Source organism: Haliotis asinina, chromosome 14 (assembly GCF_037392515.1).
Source record: "Haliotis asinina isolate JCU_RB_2024 chromosome 14, JCU_Hal_asi_v2, whole genome shotgun sequence".
Lineage (NCBI taxonomy): Eukaryota > Metazoa > Mollusca > Gastropoda > Lepetellida > Haliotidae > Haliotis > Haliotis asinina.
This window is the reverse complement of record NC_090293.1, coordinates 44681026-44707040: the sequence shown is the minus strand read 5'-3', so window position 1 is coordinate 44707040 and position 26015 is coordinate 44681026. Positions and strand designations below refer to the sequence as shown.

The window sequence follows — 26015 nt, the reverse complement described above, 5'->3', positions numbered from 1 at the left end:
TCTCTCTCTCTCTCTCTCTCTCTCTCTCTCTCCTCTCTCTCTCTCTCTCCTCTCTCTCTCTCTCTCTCTCTCTCTCTCTCTCTCTCTCTCTCTCTCTCTCGACTTGGTAGCCCGTGACGATCAGTGTTACAACTGTTGTCATTAGATCTTAGGCCCGACAAACAGGAATGGGTGCACAGGCTTACTGACCTTTATGCAGTCATGGTATACAAACCGGGTAGATAACATCTAACAAAGACTGTCTGGTCAAGGCTTGACTGTTTTCAAACCACCGTCACACAGCTAAATTGTTTGTGCGGCGAGAAACCTTTGGCACTGCAAGCGAACGCTTTACAACAAAAGCTCTCCCAAACATCCGGAACAGATGGGGACTACTCTTTGCCCATTAAACCCATGTCAATCGGATGTCTCTTTGGAACTGTGTTACTAACCCTATAATGCATGCAGTTTAGACATCAGTCGATCCACTATAGGTGAACTACAGGCCTAAAAGGTGTTTTCACAAAGGTCAGATCTAATGATTGTTGACCAGTGGTGGTGATATTCCGCTTACTTCGGTGCTGCTGTCGAAATGAATGACCCATTTGTCATGGTGATATATTGGTATGTGTGTGAACATGGCAACGACCCTACTGACCCCATTGCTACAGGACCCGGTAACAATACGTCATCTCTCAGCTGACATTTATAAACATACTCTTTAAAAAGTAGTAAAACTTCATTTTTTAATTTAGTGACAATTGAGAAAGTTGGGAGATGATAATAATGAATGTTGATATGATAATATTGAATGTTTTTGAGGGTACATCACCACTTGCACTTCTTATGGCCATAGATCCATCCATATACAGTAGACGTTCATGAAAGATGGCTGGTCTATGACGTGAAATTGGTATATGTACGATTTCACTTGCAATTTGCAACAAAAAAACGGCTAGAAAAAACCTAAATGATTGTCAAATTCAATGGTCTACAGCCTTTATCGACCTTCTTGAAAACGTCAAAATCAAGGATATCACCACATGCACGTGAATGGGGCTACACCGTTGTGCATGTCGCCTTGTGTTTAGGGGTGGCGATTAGGATAAATGGTGGCACGTTCATAAGGTGTCGACCCGTGAAGGTCCCGGGGTAGAATAGGCCTTCAACAACCCGTGTTTGCCATAAAAGGCGACTCTGCTTGTCATAAGAGGCGACTAACGAGATCGGGTGGTCAGACTCACTGACTTGGTTGCCACTTGTCATCGGTTCCTAATTGGCGCAGATCGATGTTCATGTTGTTGGCCACTGGATTGTCTGGTCCAGACTCGATATATTTACAGACCGCCGCTATATAGCTGGAATATTTCAAAGTGCGGCGTAAAGCTAAACTCACTCACTCACTTTCTCACTCACTAATACGATATCTGTGTTAAGTTTGTTGACGTTTTTACTTCCTATCTTAATTAAGCTTAGGTTCCTACTTTTTCAAAAATATATCACCTTCGTAACACTAAACAGGACTGCACCTGCTTTGATATCTTATCTTTTCAATATCTTTCAAGTTTATTACATTTTTTATTTTATTTGGAATTTACAAAAAATATCAGATTACTTAGTCGGCCTGTGTTGCTTATAATCTGGCTTCCTAATGCTTGACGTCATCGAGAGTGTGAGTGGTTTTTTTCTTACGAAGCGTTTAGCAATATCACGGCGGGGACGCCAGAAATGGGCTTCACACATTGGGCCCATGTGAGGGATCGAAACCGGGTTTTCAGCTTGACGAACGAACGCTTAACCACTAGGCTATACAACCGCCCCTGGCTTCATCGAATCGGGGGCACTTCAAGATTGTGTGCACATTCCTGTTACGTCTTAGGATCTGTGAAGATCCTGGTTGAAACTGATCTTCAGCAGTCAATGCTTATGATAAGAGGTAAGAGATGACCTGTTGGTTGACACACACAGCTAACTGCGCAGATAACTGCTCATGCTGTTGATCACTGGGTTGTATAGTTGAATCTGGTGTATGTACAGAGTGTAGATTGTGATTTGTATTTGTGATTCTAAAATTTGAGGGACATTCAGGCACATTTGATTCTTAACAGCGTGTGAAAGTAGTTTTGTTCTGTTAGACAACAAACAAACAATGCATGTCAATTTGTCATCAAGGCTATAAACATTAGCCTGCTGGATTGTCCAAGCTCATCAAGAAGCACTTGTGCACAGTAGCACTTACGATGACACGAATGCATCAGTACAATGTCATACATCAGTGTCAAATCAAAACATACCGAAGTCCCATAGTATTGCGGAACTGCAGCAATGACTTCACACTCCAGTCGCCCTTCAATGGCAGCCCTGCCGGAAGTCCGAACGTGTCATCAGTCACGGCATCTGTTTGTGCACCCGTTGACTAACTTATAACTAGTGCAAGTTTTACTCAAAACATGTTGTGGTATTTAGACTGTTGAGTGCAGTTAATTCTGTTCCCATACGCTCCATGTTGGCTACTGGACGTGTTTCCCGTTGCCATCGCCTCCGAGTATCCGCCGTACTTGTCATGGACACTTTGTGACGTCAGTTCCGGTTCATTCGTCTAACTACAGAATTTAATTTTAAATACTTTCACTGGTATTTGAACCTTCTCTGAAGTGTATAAGGACAAGTTAACCCCTTTCAGGAATGTTTCCAATTAGTTTAACGAATATGGATTTGCTTGAACGGTATTTTAAACGTACATGATCTTAACTTTCAGCATGTTTTTAATTTTGATCGTAATCTCACATCTCATATGTGGCAATGTCACCATACCTACATGTATTCCAGACCACAGAGAGGCTTTTTTAAGAGAATCTCGGCCATAATATACTTTGCTACTTCAGTCATGATATACTGCAGCTATTTAACCATATACGGCCGCCATTATAAACACACAATCCCCATATACTGTGCCGCCATTTTATCCATACATTCCCTCTATAGTCTGCTGCCATGTTAACCATACGCTCCCCTTTTACTTTGCCGCCATTTTAACCACATAATCCCCATATACCCTGCCGCCATGTTAACCATACATTCCCCATATTCTTTGCCGCCATGTTATCCATACACTGCCCAAAGTATACTCTGCCGCCGTTTTAAGGATACAGTCCCCACATGCTCTGCTGCCATGTTAACCATGGAATCCCCATATACTCTGCTGCCATTTTAACCATGCAATCCCCATATACTCTGCAAGAGTCGTAGCCAGATCTCAAGTCAGATCTGTCGTGTAAGGCCGATAGGTTGAAAAACTGTATGTTTAGATAGTACATCTATTGAAGGCTTGTCCAATCCTTTCTAGCTGCAATCATGTGGACGCCCGGTCTTCATACTCCCTGCTACCATCTTATAAAATGATCTTCATACAGCCTGCTTTTAACAACCGATCTTCAAACATTGTGCTCCCATTTTAATGACCGATCTTCATACACACTGTTCCCAATTTACAGCCGATCTTCATACACTCTGTTCCCATTTTCCAGCCGATCTTCATACATAATGCTGCCAAAATATCACCCGATCTTCATACACCTTGCTCCCATTTAACGACCCATCTTCATACATTCTAACCCCCATTTAACAACCGGTATTCATACATAATACACCCACTGTAACAACCGGTATTCATACATAATACACCCACTGTAACAACCGGTATTCATACATAATACACCCACTGTAACAACCGAACAGTATAATCCCCTGTTGATATTTGGAAAAAAGCCATTCAATCACCGATCAAGCCCCTTTGGCCACACACTCACAATATTTAGCTGCCATTTTGATCACCGATCTCTAACATCTATACTACGACATGGACGTGTCCCCTTACGCTCTCTCCTATGGTATAGATGTTTGCTTACGCTGTTGATCACTGGATTTTCTGGTCCTGACTCTATTACTTACGGGCCGCCGCTACTTAGCTGGAATATTGCTGAGTGCGGCGTAAAACTAAACTCACTCACTCTTCAGCTCTCTCGCGGTACCGACGAATATCTGTACTTCACAGTGAAGTATATGCAGCAGCGTGTATAATTAACGCACGGGGGTTTGATAAGTGCGTGATTTATGACTGCCAAGCGCCCATACTGCCTGTGAGTGCAGCCCTTGACACCTCAGTAAATACTATGTAGACGGTCGGTCTCCTCGCCCACAGCTCTGTGTTGACAAATATGATCTGAATTTTAATAAATCACATACTTCGATTAGAATTCAAAAGGAAGAATTTCATAATTTGAAATTATCCGGTATCATAAGTAGCGTGAATTAAAACTGATATAACGCGCACACGTGGATCATGTTTAACGATTTCAATTTAACGTCGACGCGTGGTTTGGGAGGTTAGCGAGAACGCACAAAAAGTGTTGAATGTTTTAGTACTTCTCACAACCCTCAAAGCAAATAGCAATGTCGAGAAACGTAACTCACTGTTTTCCAAAACAAATCACCCAGAAGTTGCAGAGAGTTTCGTCCCCTTGTTGGTAGGGGACGACGGTTCGATTCTCTGATTCTGTGTCATTCGGACCTTAGTTTGTTTTCCCCATAACCGATCTCGGTGTGTGTGTGTGTGTGTGTGTGTGTGTGTGTGTGTGTGTGTGTGTGTGTGTGTGTGTGTGTGTGTGTGTGTGTGTGTGTTTGTGTGTCTTTAACCAAAGTGTATGTATACTACTCTGTTCCTCAGACTAAGGTGACACATCGATATCCTGACGCAAGAAGGGGGGAGTAATATGCAAGGTTTCGATGACCTCTGAGACTGACATATTTCGTTTATAGACATCTCCACGTCCAGATCAACCAATACTGACATCAGTCACCATATCTTGATATCAACATGCAACGTCTGTCAAGAATACGCGAAAGTGTCCTCCCATTGTCACGGAATGTCCCGAGTAGTCACTAATACCAAACTGATTGACCCCACGCGGAGCCAAATTTCATATGCTGACAAGTTGTCGCGCAAAAAAACTCCCATGGTCACAGGGACTGTTGTACATCCGCATCCAATTTGACAAAATAATTGTTGTTTTTTCAAAAGTCAAGGGCTCGCATTTGTGTATGACACAGGCCATTGACTTGAGTTTAGAACGATGACAACCTATAACTGCTTGTATGACAGAGTCATTATGTGTCATTTATCTGTTACCATGTGACATTTTGTTTTCATCATCAGTTCACTTGTAACTGATAGAATATGCAATAGGTAATTTGGTAGCGATATGTGATATAATAATACATAATACATTCAATTTAACACACCGTCCGTCGACTCAACGACATTCTGACGTATTTTCGTGATTTAATGGCATTTCAGTTTTCATTATCACAACTGTCCACACGTCAGCCTGCCTGAAACACCACTGTACATCATGAGCAAGGAACATCCCAGATGCTGTTGATAAAGGCCTGAAGTGTATAGATAACTGCCGACTTTGTGTTGAATCGGGAACAAGTAAACAAGGGTTAACACCCAATAGGCGTTAGGGTATATATGAAGAGGTGTTGACGCCTCCGTGTCCCCTTTGATGCCTTGATATATGGAGGGTCACACACGTCTGACGAGATCCTGTCTACAGATAGCGGAATACAACAGAGGTGTGTGCAAAGAACAGGCACATGCACATCACTGCCGAACAAAGCGGGGTCAGAGGTGCCATGTTTGATGACGTTATTGCATTGGAATACCGCCAGTGAAGCTGGGTTTTTGTCAGTGCGCCATCAGCAGTTATGCGACATGAGTGCGTGACGCTGTATCAGAGGTTCGTTTCAACAACTGTAGTGCCGTCGTTGTGTTTGATTCGGTTTATTTCATCTGCTTGAATCAACCGGGTTTTTTTTAATGTCTGTAAACAGTCAGGGAGTTCTCTCGGAATATCACACCAAAAGTGAAAACTGTATGTTCATACAAAACCCAGTCAACTGATTTCTTTGTGTGGAAATCAAATACCCTCTCTTAATACTGATGTTTAAAAGAAGTTCAACATTGTTCTCGCATGCATGTTGCATCCCAGTCGCATAGACGGATGCTCATGATGTCAATCACTGATCTGTCGCTATGCTAACACAATTGTCATAATGTACTCTTACAAAATAGAGGAGGACCTGCATTTACAATTTAGATAGGAAATAAAAGCTCTAACAAACTCTTTAAAGACAAACATCTTTTGAACGCATCGCCATATTTCTTCATCACCACCCCTAAACACAAAGCATGAGATGCAGGCGCACAACGCAGTAGCCCCAAACACGTGCATGAGGTGTCATTTTTTATTTTGAATCTCAAACGGATGCCGCCTTTATGATATACAAGAAAGGGCAATCACAATGTAATTGTTGGTTTTGTATTAACAAAACACTACCGTTACACCGTATAGTGCGGTTTAAACATTGTGCGCGTGCTTCTGGTTTTGTTAAGCGCGTGTGTTTGATTGTTCTGATTTGACTCAGGGAGACTAAACTATTTGAGATCTTCCAGGTTCCATTAGATCGGGGTATTGTTTCGAAAAGAGATCACAGATCAACACTCGTGTAAACAGTCTTTCATCTCCAACCATGAAGTTTGTAAGTTAATCGGAACTTCATCACGTGTTAATGTGTTTAGACATCTGCTACGGGAGTTTGGTACCTTGTTCGCACACACAAATTTCAAAACTGTTAAATCGACGCACAGGGATCTGCAACTCATTTATAATTTGGCCGGACCTTTTAAATTACACCAATTATATATGGTATGTATGTACCGGCGTTAGAAGGTGGCGTCTGGGGTATTGGGTGGGAATATGGTCCCGTTTAGCTTTTACATCGCACTAATGTTCTGCTCCTTTCTACTATCTGAGATCCTCTTCTCGCTAACGGAGACCGACGATGTCTCCACGGGTGGGACTATCATTTTAGTTAAAAAAACTTACAACTGAAGAAAAATATTTCAAAATGGTAAGCCACGATTTACTTTCAATGCTGTGAATTACTTGTTCAAACTGTGTAAGTGTATTCAGGCTTCCTTTTAAAGTTGAATTAGAAACATAAAACTAGAAAATTAAATTTTTAGTTTAGTTTAGTTTAGTTTAGTTTAGTTTAGTTTAGTTTAGTTTAGTCAAGTGATGACGATATCCATCAGCAGTAACAGACAGTATACTTAACTGTCAAGTGATGACGATATCCATCAGCAGTAACAGACAGTATACTTAACTGTCAAGTGATGATGATATCCATCAGCAGTAACAGACAGTTTACTTAACTGTCAAGTGATGATGATATCCATCAGCAGTAACAGACAGTTTACCTAACTGTCAAGTGTTGACGATATCCATCAGCAGTAACAGACAGTTTACTTAACTGTCAAGTGATGACGATATCCATCAGCAGTAACAGACAGTATACTTAACTGTCAAGTGATGATGATATCCATCAGCAGTAACAGACAGTTTACCTAACTGTCAAGTGTTGACGATATCCATCAGCAGTAACAGACAGTATACTTAACTGTCAAGTGATGACGATATCCATCAGCAGTAACAGACAGTATACTTAACTGTCAAGTGATGATGATATCCATCAGCAGTAACAGACAGTTTACCTAACTGTCAAGTGTTGACGATATCCATCAGCAGTAACAGACAGTATACTTAACTGTCAAGTGTTGACGATATCCATCAGCAGTAACAGACAGTATACTTAACTGTCAAGTGTTGACGATATCCATCAGCAGTAACAGACAGTTTACTTAACTGTCAAGTGATGACGATATCCATCAGCAGTAACAGACAGTATACTTAACTGTCAAGTGATGACGATATCCATCAGCAGTAACAGACAGTATACTTAACTGTCAAGTGATGATGATATCCATCAGCAGTAACAGACAGTTTACTTAACTGTCAAGTGTTGTCGATATCCATCAGCAGTAACAGACAGTTTACTCAAGTGTTGACGATATCCATCAGCAGTAACAGACAGTATACTTAACTGTCAAGTGATGATGATATCCATCAGCAGTAACAGACAGTATACTTAACTGTCAAGTGATGACGATATCCATCAGCAGTAACAGACAGTATACTTAACTGTCAAGTGAAGACGATATCCATCAGCAGTAACAGACAGTATACTTAACTGTCAAGTGATGACGATATCCATCAGCAGTAACAGACAGTATACTTAACTGTCAAGTGATGACGATATCCATCAGCAGTAACAGACAGTTTACTTAACTGTCAAGTGATGACGATATCCATCAGCAGTAACAGACAGTATACTTAACTGTCAAGTGATGATGATATCCATCAGCAGTAACAGACAGTATACTTAACTGTCAAGTGATGACGATATCCATCAGCAGTAACAGACAGTTTACTTAACTGTCAAGTGATGACGATATCCATCAGCAGTAACAGACAGTATACTTAACTGTCAAGTGATGACGATATCCATCAGCAGTAACAGACAGTATACTTAACTGTCAAGTGATGATGATATCCATCAGCAGTAACAGACAGTATACTCATCTATCTGAAGTGACAGACATTATGTTTAACTGTCAAGTGATGACGATATCCATCAGCAGTAACAGACAGTATACTTAACTGTCAAGTGATGACGATATCCATCAGCAGTAACAGACAGTTTACTTAACTGTCAAGTGATGACGATATCCATCAGCAGTAACAGCCAGTATACTTAACTGTCAAGTGATGACGATATCCATCAGCAGTAACAGACAGTATACTCATCTATCTGAAGTGACAGACATTATGTTTAAATGTCAAGTGATGACGATATCCATCAGCAGTAACAGACAGTATACTTAACTGTCAAGTGATGACGATATCCATCAGCAGTAACAGACAGTTTACTTAACTGTCAAGTGATGATGATATCCATCAGCAGTAACAGACAGTATACTTAACTGTCAAGTGATGACGATATCCATCAGCAGTAACAGACAGTATACTTAACTGTCAAGTGAAGACGATATCCATCAGCAGTAACAGACAGTATACTTAACTGTCAAGTGATGACGATATCCATCAGCAGTAACAGACAGTATACTTAACTGTCAAGTGATGACGATATCCATCAGCAGTAACAGACAGTTTACTTAACTGTCAAGTGATGACGATATCCATCAGCAGTAACAGACAGTATACTTAACTGTCAAGTGATGATGATATCCATCAGCAGTAACAGACAGTATACTTAACTGTCAAGTGATGACGATATCCATCAGCAGTAACAGACAGTTTACTTAACTGTCAAGTGATGACGATATCCATCAGCAGTAACAGACAGTATACTTAACTGTCAAGTGATGACGATATCCATCAGCAGTAACAGACAGTATACTTAACTGTCAAGTGATGATGATATCCATCAGCAGTAACAGACAGTATACTCATCTATCTGAAGTGACAGACATTATGTTTAACTGTCAAGTGATGACGATATCCATCAGCAGTAACAGACAGTTTACTTTACTGTCAAGTGATGACGATATCCATCAGCAGTAACAGACAGTTTACTTAACTGTCAAGTGATGACGATATCCATCAGCAGTAACAGACAGTTTACTTAACTGTCAAGTGATGATGATATCCATCAGCAGTAACAGCCAGTATACTTAACTGTCAAGTGATGACGATATCCATCAGCAGTAACAGACAGTATACTCATCTATCTGAAGTGACAGACATTATGTTTAAATGTCAAGTGATGACGATATCCATCAGCAGTAACAGACAGTATACTTAACTGTCAAGTGATGACGATATCCATCAGCAGTAACAGACAGTATACTTAACTGTCAAGTGATGACGATATCCATCAGCAGAAACAGACAGTTTACTTAACTGTCAAGTGATGACGATATCCATCAGCAGTAACAGACAGTATACTTAACTGTCAAGTGATGACGATATCCATCAGCAGTAACAGACAGTTTACTTAACTGTCAAGTGATGACGATATCCATCAGCAGTAACAGACAGTATACTTAACTGTCAAGTGATGATGATATCCATCAGCAGTAACAGACAGTTTACTTAACTGTCAATTGATGACGATATCCATCAGCAGTAACAGACAGTATACTTAACTGTCAAGTGATGACGATATCCATCAACAGTAACAGACAGTATACTTAACTGTCAAGTGTTGTCGATATCCATCAGCAGTAACAGACAGTATACTTAACTGTCAAGTGTTGACGATATCCATCAGCAGTAACAGACAGTATACTTAACTGTCAAGTGTTGACGATATCCATCAGCAGTAACAGACAGTATACTTAACTGTCAAGTGTTGACGATATCCATCAGCAGTAACAGACAGTTTACTTAACTGTCAAGTGTTGTCGATATCCATCAGCAGAAACAGACAGTTTACTTAACTGTCAAGTGATGACGATATCCATCAGCAGTAACAGACAGTATACTTAACTGTCAAGTGATGACGATATCCATCAGCAGTAACAGACAGTTTACTTAACTGTCAAGTGATGACGATATCCATCAGCAGTAACAGACAGTATACTTAACTGTCAAGTGTTGACGATATCCATCAGCAGTAACAGACAGCATACTTAACTGTCAAGTGATGTGTTGACGATATCCGTCAGCAGTAACAGACAGTTTACTCATCTATCTGAAGTGACAGACATTATGTTTAACTGTCAAGTGATGACGATATCCATGATAATGATAGTGCAATATTACCAATGACGGGAGTCACAGTTGGTCCCCTCCTGATGGGAATCGAACTCGGTGTTACAGGCAAACGATACGCACGCTAGAAAACCCCTCTACCTGACTGTATTGTCTCCGCGGAAAGTCATTCGTTTGATCCGTGATATTCACAGGACACCCAGCTATGTAACTCCTCGTGCAGCAAGAAAGCATTTCACATAATAATCGTGGCGTTTCGGTTGTGAAAGTATTTGGATGGGCCTTTGGCTTAGCGACAGTGGGAAACCCGTTTGCACCAGCATCAAAGGGCTGGGATGTCCCAGTTAGCACGTTCCCCCTCCAGTGGGCATTTAACCCGGTTTCAAGTATTTGTGTATTTTACAATTGACATCACGAAACAAATAGACTGGGGTGATTCCAACTATTTGTTCTGCAGCAAGATATATAGTGTCCTTTGATCTTCTAAAATACTTCAAATGCCCCAACAGGTCCCCCTTATTGTATGGCCGTGGAGGTTTTTATTTCAATGTGGCGTAAAATTTGTGGTAGTGAAAATATATTTACCACCGACATGTGAAACTGACATTTAGATGTGCTTTGGTGGACCATCGACTTCGACTGCATCGTAAATTGCGAACTACAAACAAAGACGTTCTTTTCAAACACTTTGTGTAATACTGAGCTATTAACGGAATATAAAATATGTTCACTCGATTAACCATCGACTGTATCACCTGGACCAATTCCTCTATGCGGTCTTAACTTTACGACTGCGTAACTCTGCGTAACTCTGGTATCTTAACTCATCTATATGACCGTCGTTGCAAATTGACCAATGTCATTACAAGAGGAATTGGGGAATGGCGTGGTCGTGAGTGTCTCCGTAAACGAATTGCATAGCTAGATGCTCATGATGTCAATCACCAGAATGTATGGGCCAGTCTCGGCTATCGCCGATATACAAATATTGCATGCCGCTTTGTTTCCTTGTTGGCCGAACCATGTCCCTCCACGCTGTTACAAAGACTTTAATGACTTCAATGACTTTAATGTTTGCCTGCCCACCTCCCGGCATTAATGGGGACTTAATACTGGTCAGTGCGCAGGAAGTACACAGTATCGGTGGGTGTGTGGCACCATCAGACCACAGGTGATGATTAAAACCTGGTACTTGCTGTTTCCCTGCCTGGTCGAGGGTGCTGGTTGGTTCGGAGACAACATACTATTTTATCGACTATATTAATGGAATATGCTCTCCACACTGCAGTATGATATCTTGCTGGGTCAGCATATGATCGAATTAGGACGTGCAAGTAATCCTCCCTCTCCCCCTCCTCTCTCTCTTTCTTGCTGTCTCTCCCTCTCCCCACCTCTACCTCCACCCTTTCTTCCCCTACATCTAATGTAGAGCACCGCTAGCACCGCTCTCTCACTCTACCCCGCCTGTCTCTGTCTCCCCCTCTCTTAATCAGTGAGTGTTATAACCGTTATCCTAATCCTAAATCAGTTGTCACTGAACGTACACTACGACATACCAGCACTACAACCACTCACTCGTGTTTAACGTGCACCCCTTGTATTTACTACTGTTGTACGAGTCAAGGTTTAACAGTATGACACGGTGAATTTTTCATAGTGAGAGGACAGCCCAAGGTGACACAGACACTGGCACTACACGTGCACAACGTCGGTGTGCTCAACGACAAACCAAATGTCGTACTCGAAACTGAGATCCGAGCACGCGACAGCGGATCCTGACACGGCTAAGGGATAGTACTTTGTACATACAATGGCGCCGCCTTACCATTGGTCCATATGTCCACAGGTCGTTGAGTCGTCTAGTGGTTAAGGTGTTCGTTTCGCCGAAGGTTCGATTCCTCGCATGGGTACAGTGTGTGAAGCCCATTTGTGGTCTACCCCGCCTTGGGATGGCAAGAATGTTATTTATACCTTCATCACGTCCTCTATGCGCTGTATACTTTGCATATAACACTGAAAAGGGCCATAGGTCGTTGAATGAAACAGCAGATCCTGGTGTAGCTAAGGTGACGTACGGCGTGTACTTCGCATATAAAAATGCCTAAGGTCTTTGAATGAGACAGCGGATCCGGACATGTCTGGTACTCTGTAAGTGTAATGGTAAGGCGCACTATTTGTCCATACTCTGTGCATACACAAAGCATATAAGATTCAGAAGTCTTCGGTAGCGTGCGTAGTCAAATCGGTGACAAACGTAGTCAACGTGACCAAGCCCACGCGTTCTCTCAACAGTCACCTGGAGAACAATTATCAAGCTGTACCACAGGATATCCCTCTCCAGCAACTTAAAAAAACCACACCCAGCACAGCACATACATGCTATACCATCAGTACACTACCGCATATGTACTTAAAATACACTACTTAAGCACAAGCCGTGTTCGTTTCAGATAGTACTGACTCACTATATCGTTCTTGATATATTATTAGTTTTCAGTAGTGACTGGGAATGGTTCATACTAATAATGCATGAAAGCGTTCCATAACCCATGATAACATTTTGGGTGCACAGTTATCTCTTAATTTGGGAATAGTTCTGATAAACAAGCGACTAATCCACGAATTAAATAATTCCAGATGTAACCAAGGCAAGAATTACCATCTAGACTAACATCTAGTCGCTTAAATGAAAATATTTCACAGAAAACTCTTCATAAAAACGATCAATAAAATATAATAAATAGGAGCCCGGTTTCTTTTCATTTTCAGACTTGTGTGAGATTTCTAATTTATGTTTAGTTAAGAGTCTGTATGATTGATTATAACCTGCCAGTCATTGCTCAAAACGATGTGAGAGGTTACACGAGTATATACGAAAATAAATAAAGACGAAAAAATTACGTCTGTCAGGAGATATAAACTACGAAACTCTATTATACCCAAATTGGGTCCACAGCAGAAAGCACATTATCCACCTCTGTTCAGCTATGTCTGTATGCTTCATTCCGAGCAGTGTGCATGTACCCCGATAACGCTAGTATGTCAGATATGTACACTGTACATATTAAAAAGTTAATTTGCTAAGCCAAGGCAGCAACAACTGTAGTATGCGTGTACCGCGCCGGGTCAGCTTTAGGCGACGATAGAGATATCATCACGTACTTGGCCCAATGGCGTCCTGTGTTTTAACGTTCATTATACAATGGCAGTTGTACCATTGTCAGGGCTAATGGTGTAAATCCTATAATTAGTTGCATCGTGTATAAATCATGTAGCGTTATGACCTGTATCGATGTGACAAAAGTCACACACGAGTCTTTACTTAGTCGACAGGGTGGGTAAACGTTTCATGTTCCAGTTATGGTCTACTGCGGCTGTGTACAGAAAAGTCTGTTTCGATGTGGATGAAACGAATTTGAAATTTGTGCTTAGTTATAAGGAAACGCCATCGGAAAGAAGATGATTTAGATATGCAACGGACTTATTTGCTGTATTGTTATTCAAAATGAACATGTTCTCAAGTTCCTAGTGAGAATGTATCATAGAACAACATGCGATATATTTCTCCACCAGAAGTCTTTGTTAATATTCATACGATAGTAAATGTTTAAACTTTGAAGCACGCCCTCTGGGCCTGATTCAAGAATACGTATAAGATATTGTCATTCGTTTCTTGATTTTGCACCAAATCCTCTTTGTCACAGGCGCTTAAAATATATTCTGTGATGGTTGCAAGAAATATTTTTTACGTGAAGCAATAATTGTTCTATCTTACCTTGTATCTTGCTAGAGAAGTTGAGTTCGTAAGAAGGCGAATTCCAAGTAGAAAAAAAGTCCGACCAGTTTTTCTTACACCACTCCGGGCGTCCTGGTTGACTTGACACAAAATCCAGGAAATAGTAAACACCAGTCAGAAGATTCACAAATATATATCCTCTTCTACACGATTTTAAAATCCATCCACTGTTTGTGTGCTGATTAGATATTGACTGTTCGTGTACAGAACCACTTCCCGCCTTTCTGACAAAGTGTCGTCCCCTAAGCAGAGTGTCGTCTGCCTGTCGCGAGACTCGCTTGCCGCACTCCGTCAACGTATTAGTAGTAGATATTGTACCCTGATGCAACTCTCTAACTATGAGACTGTCATTGCCACCTGTCGTCTGCTCGCATGGGGCGTCTGCTCCCGGAGTGGCCAGACGATACTTGGACTTAAAGGGACAGCTGTAGGTATGGCGACACGCCGCCCTTATTAATACATCACACGTCGGGAGGAACACTGTTGAGTATGAAAGAACTGGCGTCTTTGGAATTTATTATGGTAAATACAAAACAATGCGGTGACAAGTGAAATATCGATTTCCACTCGAGCTGAACATCTGTACTTGTGTTTCACAGGGGCTACCTAAACGTACAGGCAACTTTCAGAGTGTACAGTTCCCCAAACATAAATATACTTGTCTGACAGCCATTGTTTGTGCCAAAAGCAAATATTATAAAAAGAGGAGAGGGTGACTGAGTTTAGTTGAGTACACTTAGCAATATTCCAGATATATGGCGGCGGTCTGCAAATATTCGGGTCTGGACCAGACAATCCAGTGATCAACAACATGAACATCAGTCTGCGCAATTAGGAACCGATGACATGTGTCAACCAAGTCAGCGAGCCTGACCACCCGGTCCCGTTAGTCACCTCTCACGACAAGCATGGGTTGCTGCAGATGCTATTGGTAGTCAGTCTCGCTGACGTGACAGACACATGTCATTGTATCCCAACTGTGTAGATCGATGCTCATGCTGTTGATCACGGGGTTGTCTGGTCCAGACTCGACTATTTACAGAGCACTGTCATACAGTTGGAATATTGACGTCTGTGGCGTTATTACAACAAACCAACCAGCCAATCCAGTCAAGCAGCGAGCAGGTTTCAACTAAAGCTGAATCGGGCGCATTAATGTATTGCTTTACATTCCATACGAGAACATTTGTTCAAACTTCGTGACTGCATTTTAGACTGTAGACACAGAGGAACTGACTCTCATTTCGTATAAAGTCATTGGCGTATGAACCTTCAGAGAGTGAAGACCAAACGTCAAACGAGAGTACAGTCGTGTGGAAGACGTATGTACAGTCGAGCACCGTTGTCTCGATATTGATAGGAACAAGAACAAATATCGAGTTTTCCGAACTTCGAGACATCCGACCAGGACATATCATCACATAACATTATGAAAAAAAACCCAAACCAAAAGCAAATTTCATGTATATTTAATTGTATATACATTATATAATTATTAGAATAATATCACTCACAGTGGTCGCAATCACACACGATACAGCTCATGTTAAAGTGCCCATCTTGAATGTAGTTCATAATTTACATCAGTTCTGCTGTCATGTGACAGATCTCTCCTCCAATGCAAAGTGACACCTCATGTAGGCCCTAACCTCGACATTTTAATCATAAAGAAATTACTTGAAAATGTTAATCAAGGTATCGTTTGACACCTTTTCTGAAAAGAGAGTAGAATAATAACTGGCCGCAGTCATCATTGTCCTGATCACGATCTTGCCATCATCAAGGTACAACTATCAGTAGATGTACACGTGATATGGAGTTTATATCTGGACAGCGGTCAGTCAGCTCCGTACAGCCTTCGTTATGACAGAGGTCAGTTCCGGAACTTCCTCGGTGTCCAGGTGGAAGGTCAACTCAGGTGCATAGTAGTTTCAGTTTGGTCTGGGGACTGGGGACAGGTTGGGGGTCGGGAGGGAAGCTTATATATGGCATGACGGCATCGGCATGTGCGACTGATACGGGACAGACGTGACAAGAAGGTATTGGGGAGCGAGAAAACAGCGCCTTTCGTCTCCTGTTAACGCTTTCTCGTCTCGTAGTATCGCCTTCACTTTTGCTGTTACTGACGTTGATAAGGCGTTGTCCCGTTTCGGCCTTCATACGCTTGTGTTGATTAAAAGAATACTTGTTTTTGATTACAAGAATACTTGTTTTGTGTTCATTTGGCAACTTCAATAATTAACGTACTCTGTCTTGAACAAAACTGGCGAAACGGCATTCAGTTGTTGTTTAACTACCCTTCTGGCAGCTATATCTATATCAGTAGATATCACTCTTTGCATCAATTGATATCACTATCTGCACCACATGGTATCACTCTTAGCATCATTTGTAGTTGGTTCTTGCATGGGTTTGCATTTAATTTGTGCAGATCGATTCTGCGGAAATCAGTCATTGGATTGCCTGGTCCAAATTCGATTATTTACAGACCGCCGTTACAGGTGAATTATTGCAGTGTGCGATGATAAACAATTACCTTACAACCAAACCTTGTCCCATACCTGAACCCACATCGTGATGTAGAAGGAATACGCCTCATCTCCCTCCTCTAGTGGGGTAGGCTAGTGGTTAAAGCGTTCGATTTCCCACATGGGTACAGTGTGTGAAGAGACACTTGCTAGTGTTCAATCTATAACATTTACAAGACATAACAGAGAAAAGACACCTGCTAGTGTAACAGTAGGACAATTATCAGATATATCAATGAACAGACACTTGCTAGTGCACAATCTAGGACAACTATCAGATATAACAATGAATAGACACCTACTAGTGTACCAGGGAACAGACACCGTCTAGTGTACCCTTACGACACTCACCAGATATAACAATGAACAGACACCAGCTAGTGTAACTGTGAAGGGACACCTGCTAGTGTAACAGTGAACAGACACCTGCTAGTATACCCTTAGGACACTTGTCACATTATAACAATAAACAGACACCTGCTAGTGTAACTGTGAACAGAGACCTGCTAGTATACCCTTAGGACACTTGTCACATTATAACAATGAACAGACACCTGCTAGTGTAACTGTGAACAGACACCTGCTAGTATACCCTTAGGACACTTGTCACATTATAACAATGAACAGACACCTGCTAGTGTAACAGTGAACAGAGACCTGCTAGTATACCCTTAGGACACTTGTCACATTATAACAATGAACAGACACCTGCTAGTGTAACAGTGAACAGACACCTGCTAGTATACCCTTAGGACACTTGTCACATTATAACAATGAACAGACACCTGCTAGTGTAACTGTGAACAGAGACCTGCTAGTATACCCTTAGGACACTTGTCACATTATAACAATGAACAGACACCTGCTAGTGTAACAGTGAACAGACACCTGCTAGTATACCCTTAGGACATTTGTCACATTACAACAATGAACAGACACCTGCTAGTGTCACTGTGAACAGAGACCTGCTAGTATACCCTTAGGACACTTGTCACATTACAACAATGAACAGACACCTGCTAGTGTAACTGTGAACAGAGACCTGCTAGTATACCCTTAGGACACTTGTCACATTATAACAATGAACAGACACCTGCTAGTGTAACTGTGAACAGAGACCTGCTAGTATACCCTAAGGACACTTGTCACATTATAACAATGAAGAGTCACCTGCTAGTGTAACTGTGAACAGAGACCTGCTAGTATACCCTAAGGACACTTGTCACATTATAACAATGAACATACACCTGCTAGTGTCACTGTGAACAGAGACCTGCTAGTATACCCTTAGGACACTTGTCACATTATAACAATGAACAGACACCTGCTAGTGTCACTGTGAACAGAGACCTGCTAGTATACCCTTAGGACACTTGTCACATTATAACAATGAACAGACACCTGCTAGTGTCACTGTGAACAGAGACCTGCTAGTATACCCTTAGGACACTTGTCACATTATAACAATGAACAGACACCTGCTAGTGTAACTGTGAACAGAGACCTGCTAGTATACGCTTAGGACACTTGTCACATTATAACAATGAAGAGTCACCTGCTAATGTAACTGTGAACAGAGACCTGCTAGTATACCCTTAGGACACTTGTCACATTATAACAATGAACAGACACCTGCTAGTGTAACTGTGAACAGAGACCTGCTAGTATACCCTCAGGACACTTGTCACATTATAACAATGAACAGACACCTGCTAGTGTAACAGTGAACAGACACCTGCTAGTATACCCTTAGGACACTTGTCACATTATAACAATGAAGAGTCACCTGCTAATGTAACTGTGAACAGAGACCTGCTAGTATACCCTTAGGACACTTGTCACATTATAACAATGAACAGACACCTGCTAATGTAACTGTGAACAGAGACCTGCTAGTATACCCTAAGGACACTTGTCACATTATAACAATGAACAGACACCTGCTAGTGTAACTGTGAACAGAGACCTGCTAGTATACCCTAAGGACACTTGTCACATTATAACAATGATGAGTCACCTGCTAATGTACAGTCTATGACAATTATCAGATTTAATAGAGAACAGACACCTGCTAGTATACAGTCAAGTCACTTATCAGATATAACAGAACAGACACCTGTTAGTGCACAGTCTAGGACACTTATCAGTGATTACATGACAGTAACATTACATATAGGATGTAACATGGACGTCATACCTGTCTGTTTAGATCTTAGCTGTGTGAGGAGTTTGTCCAAAGGAGATCACAAGATCTTGTGGTGTCAACCCGCCGTGATATTGCTGAAAGCGGCGTAAAACCAAACTCACCCACTTACGAACTCACACTCAGGCCGGGTAACATCTGTGAAAGTATATTTGGTGAAAACATGTCCGATTCAGCAAGTTACAAGTGAGGATGTTACTGAGACAAGTCGAAAAGCCGGGTATCATTATTTGAGGAGACAAGGGCTACCTACTGAGGAGTGAGAGATCACTAACAGAGAAGTCATAGAACACAACTTCAGGGGTCACTATCACTATTTGAAGTCACTAACAGATCACTAAGTCAAAATTCACTATTTCAGGAGTCAGAGATCTCTAACAGAGGTGTCAGAGATCACCACTAGAGGAGTCGGATATCACCTCGAGGGGAGTCAGAAATCACTATTACAGGAGTCAGAGATCATCACTAGAATAGTCATAGATCACCATCTGATGAGTCAGAGATCACTACTTGAGAAGTCAGAGATCACTGTTAGAGGAGTCAGATATCACCACTTGAGGAGTCAGAAATCAGCACTACAGCAGTCAGAGATTGCTATCGGATCACAGGGGAGTCAGAGATCACAAACAAAGAAGTCAGAGATCATCGCTTTAGGAGTGAGAGATCACTAACTGAGGAGTGAGAGATCATCAATGGAGGAGTGAGAGATCACCAATGGAGGAGTGAGAGATCACTGAGGAGTCACATATTCACATTCGAGGAGTCAGAGGCCATGACCTAGTGCATATGACTACCACACCACAGGACCCCGCAGTCAAGAAGCGCGCGGATCGAGGCAGGTACTCCTGACGCTCAATCACAAATAAATCAGCTCGCATTAGGACATAATCTTCAGTAGCAGGTTCCAAGTATGGCGAACGGGTATAAACTAAATACCAAACTGACTTGGAAGTCGTAAGTTGCTATCAATGTCAGATTTACATACCACCCGATGTCGTATAACTACTATCAAAACGCACTTTATGTTCATCGTCAGGGAAAAAAAGACGATGGTGCAGTATTGCCGTAACCCCGCGGAATATTTGGAAAAGATTTGACTGATAAAGTCCTTTAATTTCTCATTTGCAGCAATCGGCCTGTGCACAACGACAGACTTATAACTCTCCCACAATGGCTGAATACCGGAGTAGTTGATTGTCTCGACGGATACAGATCTGCTGTCGAAAGGGGTCGCTGATACGGTGTGCATTCGGGAAACCTCGGGAACGTCCGGAATGTCTGTGCACTCGACAAAAGCAACGAGCGAATAAGTTGTTTGTGGAATTGTTCCGATTGACCACAGTGGCAGAGAAGAGCGCTCAGTAATGGTGATATATGCACCCAGCGCGCGAACATGGGCATTTTGGCGCTCGAGTCGGACCAATCGTCGATCGAGGTCGACAGCCAGCATGCCTTACCTACAGTGACGTAGCTAGACGCGGGAGGAACTCGCAGCACTACCTGTGTATCAGGCCAAGGGTAGACTGAGACATAACATATAGCAAATATATTTTGAAAAAAAGGAAGGTATATATCGCATTGCTACAGATATAAGGCCGTTGCGGTTTTCAACGATAATGAAAGTTTTTCGGACATCAGAACATGTGTGGGTGCTTCTTGGGGAGGGGCGGTGGGGCACCCTAATGGTTAAAGCGTTCTCTCGTCACGCTGAAGACCCGGGTTCGATTCCCAACAAGGGTACAATTGGTGAAGTCCATTTCTGGTTTCCCCTGCCGTGATATTGCTGGAATTTTGTTAAGAGCGGTGAAAAACATACACACTCACTCATTCATGACACATTATATATACTTTTATTATCCTCCAATGCGAAGAGAAATCACATCAGAAATACATACGAAGATCATATGATTACATCAGAAGTAGGGAGACACTCACTCGGTTCTGTCGTTCCCTTAGTACTGGTGGAGAGTTTGTGTAAGAGTGAATTGTGATCAATCATTTTCACTTAAAGTGAAGTTAGGATTACAGGCTAATAAATTTAGTGCCATCAGACATATTGTGAAGAAAAACACACCATAGTTCACACCATAGATCATCCCACACTTCAGATGTATGTATATTCGCATGGGACAATCTGAAAAGAAGCTACCACAGTGTTCGCACAGATACTTTTCAGATTTTAGCAGTTGGTAAACGGAGACAATTTCATAAAATACTCCACAGAATGCCTAAGGATTGGATTCTTCTGCACGGCTACCCAACCTGGGTGAACTGATGATGGGGAGTGAATTTGCTTGAATTCCTGGAGATCTGGGTCGTTATGGATCCACTCAGTCCAAGATCTCGATTGAAAGCCGAACACTGCAGATTTTACTTTCTTTTTCTATAAGGTATAGTATGGGAAATCGCCGTTGTCGAGAAGGGGCCTGATATGATCCATTAAGGCATTCTTTCCACACAGTCTGTAGATATCTGGTACAAAACCTTGTTGATTTTGTGAACAACCATGGTGAAAGCTGAGCAGTCGACTGAGGAGTATCTTGTATGGGAGATATGACGTATCCATTTTCAAATGCCTACCAAAGTGAATAATGTCATAACGTTTTGACCGTCGAGTGAGTGAGTGAGTGAGTGAGTGAGTGAGTGAGTTAAGTTAAAGGCTGCTTTGAACAATACTGCGTTTCTATTTAATGTGGGGGCGAAACTCGGAATAAGGAATGACGTGTTGAGTTCACGCCAAGTGATGTTCAGTCATTGGACAATTTCGACTGAACCGACTTACAAAAGAATGTACACAGCTGGGCCCCGGATTCACAAACCGATCGTAGCGCATACACGGTAGTAAGTCTATCTTAAAGTATGGGAGTTACGACCGTCATAGGGCCACGATCGCTTTGTGAAACGCGACCCTGGGGCTTTGGGATATCATGAAACTCTCACTTTGTTATATAATGCTGGGCCTAGATTTTCAAAGCTCTCTTAGTGCTAAGATATTCGTAAGTTAATGTTAACGAATGGCACTTACGACTATCTTAGCGCTAAGAGCGCTTCGAAAATCTAGACCCTGCTTCTTAAATTACTAAAACGATATGACATAAATTGTTTACTTACGTTGCACACCAATCTATATGGGTAGCCATTGGAAATAAAATCAGGAGCACAACAATATATATTGATGATGCTGTTCTTTGGGTTTCATGGTTATAGCCTCGAGGGCAAAGCATTGTCCCGCCAACCTGTGGGTTCGAATCCAGCAATGGGTACAACGAGTAAGACCTGTTTTGGAAACCCTGTTGGTGCAGTTACACTCCACCCCCACCCCCCACCCCCAACCCCCACCCACCCCCACCACCACCCCCACCACCACCACCACCACCTTGTCCAGAAATTTGAAACACTAAACACTAGTGGATTATGAAGTGTACACCCCCTATTTTCAATGGTGTGCGCACCCCCAGCCTACCCATTCCCTTTCTCAAAAAGCTGTATCCGTCCCGGGAAGGACATTGCTACAGTCTACATAGAGGAGATGCCACTACTACAGTCACTACCGGAGTAAAGGTCACACTGCAGGTAGGGACTGGCTACAGCCTATACTCGGGAAGTGAGGGTTGTGGGAGACTCACACTGCAAGCAGACTGGCTACAGTCTGGACAGTAGACGAGAGGTGGGGACATTTGGACAGGAAGGTGCCACGCCAGCACCGTGTATTTATCCTCGATATACACCTTTGAGGGCCCGCTCCCGAGTAAATAGCAGTCCAGCGTGCGAGATTTGACATCACTAGAGGTAAACAGCACGTTGGCGATATATCTTGATGGTTGACAATGTGAGCCCCTCACCTACCTCGGCAGCTTGACCGAGGACCTCTGACCACAATGTAACCGGAATTTGGCAAATGTAATTCAAATGATTAAAGCTACGACCCTCCCGTATCAGTACGTAGGACAGTGTCACCTTGTGCCAAGCAAGACTATCCCCTCCAAAGGCCTCGTGAAGCACTGGATGTTTATGTAATCCTAGAGAGGACATTGTCGCGTTGTTGCTGTTGCGAAAACAAGGAAAAGGTGTCAAAATTAACGACCTATGACCTTGAATACTGTCGCTATCACACATTGTCACCTCATGGTAGAAAACATATTACTCAAAGCGCGACAGTGTGATACAGCGACATTGCTACAAATGTCCATTGTTTGGTTTGTTTCGATACCTTGTGCTTGTTTCTGTGGGGGCTACAATGCGACTATGTCCCTTCTAAGATTCCATAGATTAGAAGTGGTGATCAGAATGAAAAGGGCTAAAGTTTGTGTGGGTGAGTGAGTGAGGGAGGGAGATTGCGTTATTCACGTTGTATCAGAAGGGTGGCTAGGAGGTGGGGAAGTGTGATACCACAGACTGCCCAATGTGGATACAAGCCCGGTACTTCGGGGTTAGATACAACGCTGTCACCGCTTGCTGAGTGCGGCGTGAAACAACGAACTTTGGACGTAGTCAGCAATATTCTAGGTGTGTATCAAGTGGGTTCGAAGACCTGTATCAAGATCAGGGTTAGAAATGGTTTTCAGTAACCGATGTTTGTTGTAAGAGGCGACTAACCCGTAAGATGATCGACTGGTCTAGCTCGCTGATATGGTTGACAAGCCACTATTTGGTTGACCGCCGCCATATAACTGGAATATGGCGTTAACAACAAATCAACAAGCCCTCTGTCTAAATATAGCACAGCACTGCTATAACTCTACTAGTGCATTGCACTACGGGTGAAACATTGTTGCAGATCGTATAACACTGCCTCATAACACCTACCAGTATTATTTATGACGTCAATAAAGCCAATCAAGGGTGATAACTCTTATGAGTGTTTGATATGAGACGACGGTAATCATGATTGGCTGGTTACCTTGTTTTATTGACCAAACGTGAGTACGTTCATCTCCTGATTCCAAATATACAAACATACCCGTATCTATGAATCTCACCTGCATCTCCCTAAATTGGGCTCAAGTTCTCAACGGATATGCCTGATGCGTCACTGTCACTACACGTAAAATTTACAAAGGGAGATCACTCTAGATATAGGACCCATTGAAACCCTCGAGTGAATCTTGTCTGTATGAACGAGTGCCCTGCGAATAACTTTCACTTCAAATATGTCTTATCTCGAAGGTTTATCTGTAAAAGCAGGATCGGAAAGTTTCTTAGTGAGATAACAAATATCCCTGTGCGTGTTTGTGTCTATCTCGCAGCTTGCGCCTTGCATATGGACAAATCAAAGACTTTGTTCGGTTGTCCCGTGGAATACTCTTCCTTCAGTGCAATGTAGGAATTATTAGCCATGACTTGTGATATAGCAACGGCTGTTAGCGTCAGACTTATGATAATCCGTTACTGTATATATCGCAGTGTAAGTCCACATTTTCAATATTAAGAAGGGAGATGGTTTTGTTTCTCAAAACATAACTTTATTGTAAATGTTAAAATTAAAAAAGGCCCAAACAAACAAAAGAAACCCGACGTAATCGCATAATCTTATCTTTGAACGTAAGGCACGGAAAAAATAAATTCCTTTCAACACAGGTTTAGTCAACAATTAGGAGTCACAACGACATTCATCTAAAAACTGTTCTAGAAATGCCATTTACCCTTCTGTGCACAGAGAAATACAGGGTTTGTTTATGAGTACTTATGAACTTAAGATTAGAAATTATTTCACGATTTCTGGTGGAATATTAAAACTGAAAATAAGTCCGAAACTGATGTTTCAGTCATAGCTTAATTAAACACGTACGAAATATTTAACATTGGGTATAAAAGTCACTAGATCCTTGTCATAAGCCTAAATTATTTTACGATAACAAACACTGATACCGGCACTAAGGTCCTTAGAGTGTTTAGATTTTTGAGAGACCCGTGAAGGTGCCGGGGTAGAATAGGTCTTCAGCAACTCCTGCTTGTCATATAAAGGCGACTATGCTTGTCGTAAGAGGCGACTAATGGGCTCGCTGACTTGGTTGACACATGTCATCGGTTCCCAATTGCGCAGAAAGGTGCTCATGTTGTTGATCACTGGATTGTCCGGTCTAGACTCGAGTGTTTACAGACCGCCGTCACATAGCTAGAATATTACTGAGTGCGGTGTAAAACTAAACTCACTCACACTCATTAGATGTTTGAGTGACCTTCAGTTTGTGCCACTTCAGTTAAACAACTAAATTTCAAGAAGCTAAATTGCAATCCCAGAAATGTAAGATATAATTTCAAACAAGACAGGAATACTTATATGCTGTATTTTATCATCGTAAAATGAGTGTAAAACAGTAACAATGCCTTTCGAATCAAGTTGTTGTGAATACAATGTGAATACCAAAATACCGAGCAGGCCAAAGTCTTTTGACGCGGTTTTAAAAAAACTGGATACAGTTTCGTACGTATTTCGGTGGTATGGTTAAAACTAAGAAAACTTTTAAAATTGTGTTGTACTTGTTTGTTCACATCGATAGGCATTAGGTTTATATTTCAACATGAGTATATTTGGACGGATTTGTTCAAAGTTTGATTGCCACTTAAAATTTTATCAATCTACCCCTTTCACTCACATATTAAGCAATATAATCATGTGAGTCTTTAATACCCTAAAAACAATAACAAATCTGACGATTCCCACACGTTATTTCAATTTTGAATTAAAAAATTGACATTCAACAATTTTAATGTGTTCCTCGTGATTTAATATTGATAAGGAGGACCGAACACGTAGTCTATTAAAATTCATGCTTCATTTCAAAAGCTAAATTTGATATTTCTAATGA

The 26015-nt window shown here is 41.7% G+C and overlaps 2 protein-coding genes across 2 annotated transcripts in view; one reads left to right on the top strand and one right to left on the bottom strand.

The window, feature by feature from the left end:
* Positions 1 to 14767, bottom strand: part of LOC137261066 (lactadherin-like) — a 257593-nt gene extending 242826 nt beyond the window's left edge. Inside the window, exon 1 of the mRNA XM_067798729.1 lies at positions 14455 to 14767. The gene's annotated coding sequence lies outside the window, so the exon portion shown is untranslated. The remainder of the gene's footprint in view (positions 1 to 14454) is intronic.
* LOC137261071 (ADP-ribosylation factor-like protein 1) overlaps positions 1 to 26015 on the top strand; it is a 382131-nt gene that overhangs the window by 91129 nt on the left and 264987 nt on the right. The gene's annotated exons all lie outside the window — the stretch shown is intronic.